Genomic DNA, 7,127 nt, shown 5'->3' with positions numbered 1-7,127 from the left:
CCAAGGGGCTACATTCGAAAGTGAGCTGTTTGCAGAGCTGCTTGAACTGTCTGGGATTGACAAATCTAGAACAACCTCCTACCACCCGATGGGGAATGGTGGTACGGAGCAGTTCAACAGGACAATGGGCAGTATGCTGAGGTCCCTTCCATCTGCGTCTAAGCTTAGGTAGCCACAGTTGGTACAGACCATGACTTTTGTGTACAACTGTACAGCACATGAGACAACTGGGTTTGCCCCTTTTTACCTGATGTTTGGTAGGTTGCCAAGGCTGCCAGTTGACCTCATGTTTCAAAACGTTCTGTGGAACAAGTCTGTTTGTGACTATGATCAATATGTCAGATCACTCATTGATGATCTTCAAACTGCAATGACATTATTAAAGGCCTACCTCTTGCTATTGGTGATCAGGTGCTTGTGGCCAACAAGGGATGTAGAGGGAAACGGAAGCTTGCTGACAGATGGAATCCAGTTGTGTACACTGTTGTTGCTTCAAAGCCTTCCAAACATGTGTATAAGATCAGTGACAGGGCTGGTAATAAACGAACAGTACACCGGAATTTACTTTTGAAAGTTAACTTTCTCCCTTTGCCTGAAACGGACAGGTTAAGTTCCAGTCATGAGACCAATGACATACATACCTGCTGCGTTCCCTTGCAGATGTCTGATGCAGCACACTCTGTTGGTCTAATTGGGCAGACTTGCACTAGTGAGAGTGAGTCTACAGTACATGTAGATGATGAACAGTATGAAGCAACGGATCTCTCACAGGCTGAATGCATGTCCAATATCTCCAATGTAGCTACTTGTGAGGATGACCGCACCGCTTCATGGGTGCATTCTCAGATGCCCGATCAACAGGAACCAAATGCACACGTTCCTGTGCTAGTGACTGATGATAGTACTGTGGCTGTTGCTTACCATTCATCCCAAACTCCTGTTTCTTCCAGTGTTTCCCATGGGCAGGAACCTGTAGCAGTTTTAAATACAGGTGATCATTATACCACCAGGTTTGGTAGAGTTATCAAGCCAGTATGTAGACTTATTGAATCTATGGTCCAGCTTGAAAGCTTGTTAGGTTGGGATTCTGGGTCTTCAGTCATTCATGTATGAATATAATTGATTACCATTTTGATACATGTTGTATTTGTTACTTGTTTGTTCATTTGTGTTTCTTTACTGGAACTTTTGTACTTGGTCTACGTGTGGTGTAATGAGCACCATGTCAATGTCTATAAAATGTGTTGGAATATGGCCAATTTTAAAACATGTTTATCCCTTACTTGGGTAGCTTTTCATGCTGAATGTCTTCACTAATTCTTGTGTGTTGACCATGTAAGTCTTATGACCAGTGTGCAATTTTTTTCCTGTGTTCTCAGTATTTTGTGTAATTCTAGGGGTGAGTATAACGGGTATGGAATGTATAATATTAATTTCATAGGTAGAATTACACAAAAAGGACATGCTTTAATGTATAGTTGATTTGGGCCTCCATATGTGTGCATACCCCTTTAACTCTCTGATTGCAGCATCAAACCAAATTTCCTGTTTTTGCTCCTGCTCTTCCCTTTTCGTGTTATGTCCACATGGAAGAGGTGGGTTTCTTTTGAGCTTTGTTTAGTAGAGTTTAATCTTTGTTTAAAAATCTGTTTTATATTCAAATTTTTGGTTTAAATTTTATGTATCACTTTATTTTGCATGGGTGTACTATTATTTTCATGTTATCATTTTAAATGAGGACTTGTTAAACTTGAAACGTGCATTTGTGTTGCAGAACTGAAGGGGCAAGTTTGCACATTGTTAAGAGACTGTGTTATCTCTTGTCAGGTATGCTGTTGTGTTGTTTATTATTAATTATTTGTAATGCTTAAATGACTTCCTCTTTCCTTTTCGTGTTATGTCCACATGGAAGAGAACTGAAGGGGCAAGTTTGAGTAGAATGCTGTCCGAGGGCTAAAGGGGCAGGCCGAGAAAGGCTTTGCCCAAGACCTGGACACCTCAATGTGCAGGCCAAGGAAAAACAGGAGACTCCAAAAAGGTGGTTATGATGCCGGGGGCAGAAAGCGCTGGTCGAGCTTGCTGGACGGAGAGGCTTTCCGCTCATCGATTGGCCAAGCACTTTGCATGCACTGCTCCCGGGCAAACCACACAAAGGCTGTGTATATCCTCTCCTGTGATATAGCGGGGGCAGAAAGGAACACACAACCGAAAAGTGTGCTTAACCTTTTTCGAAGCCTTTATATTTTGACAAGCAATAAATAAATGATTGACATAAAATACACACAGTGTGCTTCAGGAACAAACAGAAGCTGGCACAGGCTTCACTCCATGTGCTTCTAACTCCTTAGTCATCAGCGCCACGCCAGCGTTACGATATCCCATTGTTCTCAGGTGTTAATGTAAAGCAATAGATAATATAAAAAAAGGGACAAGAGTAACCATGACTAACTATACATCATTCTAAAAGTCTAAGCCTCAAGCAGCGATTTCAGATCGCTGTTTTCAATGGAAAATTTATAATGAATGTATTGCTGAATGTGTGTAAACAGTACACAACAACAACATGCATTAAAAAAAATGCACTACTTACACGTTTATTGTAATAACGAGTCACAAACACATTCACTACCACTAATCCTGGTTTATTAGGAAAGATAAGGCTCCAGTAATCAACATGCCATATAGCCATATAACTATTATTTTCATGTTATCATTTTAAATGAGGACTTGTTAAACTTGAGATGTGCTGATTACGTTGCACATTACATTTGTGTTGCAGAACTAAAGGGGCAAGTTTGCACATTTTTAAGAGACTGTGTTATCTCTTGTCAGGTATGCTGTTGTGTTGTTTATTATTAATTATTTGTAATGCTTAAATGACTTCCTCTTCCCTTTTCGTGTTATGTCCACATGGAAGAGAACTGAAGGGGCAAGTTTGCACATTGTTAAGAGACTGTGTTATCTTTTGTCAGATTAAAAAAATTGAGGAGACAACCCGACAGCTGACGTGTGCCTTTATTTTACGGAACGACAAAAAATAAACACAACGCAGATAAAACCAGTTACATGTGTATGTGTGTCTGTGCGTGTGTGTGTATTGTTGAGATTGGAATGGCCAGACATCAATATGAATCGCCATGGCTGTAAAACAATAGCTTGTCTGGCTACCTGGCCATCAATATGAATGCCAACTCAACATCAATAGCCCCAAACATGTATAACAAAAGCCTTTAATGGTCAGCCATTAATTAATATGCAGACTGAATGTATGAAGTATGAATGATCACCTGAGTTTTGCAGGTGTCTCTCAAACAGGGGGAGGGAGAAAAGGATCAGACATAGTCTCAGATAAATGTTGTTAGGAATCTCATTTTTTATGATATCTTCATAAAATTTGAAATATAAACTCATGAGACATGTGACATTCAACCCAGTACTTTCCTGATTTTTATTTTCATGATTTCATGTATTTATATATGAAGAAAAAACATTTCAATTAAGAATTTGTTTTTTTATAGTACTTATTCATCTATAACTTTTTATCTTTTTGAGCAATATCAAATGAATAATGGACAGTAAAGCTCAAAGTGTCTTCTTTTTAAAGATATTAAATTCTGTATGTAGTCCACTTTTATCAGGAACTGTTAACATTTAAAGTAAGGTAGGGCATCACAGTAATAATGATTACTGTAAGAAGGATGTCCTCCTTATACACCCAGGAGTTCATAGCCTTAAGAGCTAACCAGGCATTGAAGTTTACACTCCACTTGAATGTGATTTTAAGATCACAGTACACACTGGTGGCCTGCATTTCTTCGCATCACATTGCCCTCTAAAGGCGATGTTTTCTGTACTTTACTCTGAGCAAACCAGTCAATGACTGCAGGCTCATCTAAGCGTTCCTCTGACCATGGGAATAAAGGGGGTTGGTAGCACATTGAAATGGGGTAAGCTTCATAGAGGAGTGTGTTAATGAGCTTTGGGCATATATCTGGTATTCCTGGAACCAGGCATGTTCCTTGTTCACCCGTTCCACTTGGCCATAGGCTTGTGAGTGGTAACTTTAGGGTTAAGCTGACTAGTACACCATTTATTATGGATAAAATGACATTAAACCTCTGACCACTCATTACTTGTTGACTTTAACCTCCTTCCAGCAAGAAGGAGATACAGGAACTTATGCACCAGAACCAGCAGGTTCAGGGACAGCTTTTTATCATCCACCATCACACTACTGAACTCTACACTACACCGCTAGATCATTACAAAACAAAACACAAAACAAAACACTGTATATAACCTCTGTACTATACATAGTATATCTTTTTTACTCCTCAGTACATCAGCACTATTTTATCTATATATATAGTAGACTGTTTATTCAGCTTGCTAACTACTTAAATGCAATAATCTTGTAATCTGTAACCTTTCACTTCTGCAAATTCCTCTACAATGCCACAGCCTTAGAACCATTTCTGTAATTCTGTAATTGTTAATGATGTCCACACATCTCTGCACTGTAATAACCTTTATATTTATTCACTGTACGCCTTTATATTTATTCACTGTACTCCTGTATGTCCACACATCTCTGCACTGTTATAGCCTTTATATTTATTCAATGTATATGCTTTCATATATACCACATGCTTTAAATATGCTAGATATTTATCTGCACTTTTGCACGACTGCTACATTTTGCACTTCTGGTAGATGCCTAACTGCATTTCGTTGCTGTGTACCTGTACAATGCAATGACAATAAAGTCATCTATCTATCTATCTATCTATCTATCTATCTATCTATCTATCTATCTATCTATCTATCTATCTATCTATCTATCTATCTATCAAAGTGATTAAAGTGTCATAGTGCAAAAAAACTAAAATTGTGCAGAAAAAGTGAGAAGATGGAGAGAGTGGACCAGTTCTAGATCCTGGGTGTTTCCTGGTTTAAACTCCAAACGGCCTGCGGGAAGAAGCTCCTCCTCATAATATTATGTGTATAAATCCCGATAAACAAGCCTGTGGTCGACTGTAGCAAGGAAAAACTTCTTAGATGTGACGTAGATGTTATGAGTAAGAAACCTGTAAACAGATTCAAAAGGTGAACCCATTCTCATTTGGGTGATATCAAGAGTGTGATTATAGCTAAAAAGAAAAAAAACACCAGAAAGTAAAAAGCTGGGCATTTGCCTTGGACCAAAAGTTGTTAAGCTTTTTCATTAACCTTTTACACTTTTGCGTTTACTTTCCTGTAAAATTTGCACAAAATCACACAATTTCCCTCCATTTTAAATCAGGGTCACAGGAATCACAGAAAATCATAATGCATAGACACTGTACAAAAATGCACAGAAATCCTTGTGTCATTTTATGAGGTTAATATTGATGCTTGATATGTGGTGCAGCTGTGGCTGAAGTAAAAGTAGACTTGTTAAATTGTGTTCATTGCTTCTTGTTTTAATAATGGCACCCATTCTCATGTATAAGATACCTATCTGTGATGCAGCACTTTGTAATACTGCATTTCTGTAATATTGATTATGTCTAAAACCATGGGGTTATAATGATGGTATTAAGAGGTGATTTGATTCAGGTAGGACACCACTAAATGCCTAGGTGTGAAATGCACGACCCACCACTGGCAGAAACACCTCATACCATCTGTCAAGCACTTAAGTGGAGAGGTGATGATTTTAGCTTGTTTTGGAGCCAAAGACTCATGAACTTTGCATGACAGTGATACCAAGCATGCCAACAAATGGTTAAAAAGGACAGAAGTCAAGGTATTGCAGTGGCCCAGTCAAATACCAGACCTCATCCTGATTAAAATGTTTTATCAGGAGTTTAAGAGAGTTGTGCATAAGCAAACCTCGAATAACTGAAGAAACACTGTAAAGACTAGAGAGGCAAAATTTCTCCGCAATGAAGTGAGAGACTCATAAAATCAAAAAGAACATGATTACTTCAGGTTTTTGCTGAAAGATTTGCTGAATCATAAGGAGTACTTCACACAGGGTTTCTCCATTTTTAGCTTGATTTTTGAAAAAAAAAAAATGGTGTGATGTCATGTGGTGGTGTTCATCTGAGGGTGTATTTTCCTAAATTAAGACCTGATGAGGACCAGATGATTTTTGGTTATATTCTGATATATAAAACCATAACATTTGAAGAGGGTTGTGAGGAAGTTTAAGCTGTATATGCGAATCAGGTGATTGTGCTTACCCCAGGGTGTCAGTAAAAAAAAAATGGCACAGGATTTAGAGCAGTGTGACATAACTGGGTTTATGGATTTGAGTACAAACTCCAATTAGAGACCTGCACAGTGTGGATTTTTCAGTCCCCCTCTTGCAAGGTTCTTTCCTGCGCCTGCTCCCGCAAAAATGTTATTTTCCTCCTGCTCCTGCCCACAAGTAAAATGTAGTTTTATTTTCAATGCACTGACTGCTTCTTTCCACTACTCTGCTTTTTTTTTTTTGCTTGTTTCACTTGCTTCCATTTTGAATAGGAATAAAAAAGAAACAGAAAATAATATACTCAATATTTGAGTTGGACTTTTTGTGTAAATGATGAATATGGACATGAACAAGGAACTTTACAGAACATAGAACATCAACTAAAACAATGTAAAAAAAACAGGCCAAGGTTTTTTTTGTGTTGTATGTGCCTTTCTTTAATAATGAAGTAATATCTGTAGCACTCAGCAATTTACCTCTGTCTTGCGCTTTAGACATTTTGCCTCGGTGTGCTCTAGTAGCCTACTGCACATAAACATAAGAGTTTTCTTCCGACCTTGGGCCTGTAAATAATTTAGTTCTATTTCGTTTTGTACAGTCGATACATAGCAGTTTATTTGTTTTTAGTAAATTATTTTAGAAAAAAAAAATTTTTAAGACCATTTTGAGGTAGTCCTGCAAATGATTTTATTGTCCTACAACCTGCACGCACATGAATATTTTACCGCCCGCACCCGCATTCACCCATCAAAACTTGTTCCGTCCCGCATGTTCTAAATTCTGTGTTTGTGTTTTTTCTGACAACCTGAAATAACAAAATGTATAACGAATGTGTGTATGCAGTACACAACAACAACATGCATAAAAAAAAAAATGCACTACTTACATT

The 7,127-nt window shown here is 38.0% G+C and overlaps 1 long non-coding RNA gene across 1 annotated transcript; it reads left to right on the top strand.

Moving 5' to 3' along the window:
- Positions 1–1,430: 1,430 nt before the first annotated feature.
- Positions 1,431–2,804, top strand: LOC124400469. The gene is made up of 3 exons (XR_006928388.1): positions 1,431–1,595; positions 1,775–1,827; positions 2,780–2,804. It is a non-coding gene; the product is annotated as an uncharacterized LOC124400469 (long non-coding RNA).
- Positions 2,805–7,127: the final 4,323 nt, after the last annotated feature.

The sequence above is a fragment of the Silurus meridionalis genome, chromosome 17 (assembly GCF_014805685.1).
Source record: "Silurus meridionalis isolate SWU-2019-XX chromosome 17, ASM1480568v1, whole genome shotgun sequence".
In the NCBI taxonomy this organism is placed as follows: domain Eukaryota; kingdom Metazoa; phylum Chordata; class Actinopteri; order Siluriformes; family Siluridae; genus Silurus; species Silurus meridionalis.
Note: the sequence above shows the minus strand (reverse complement) of the source record. Positions and strands in the feature narration are given on the sequence as shown.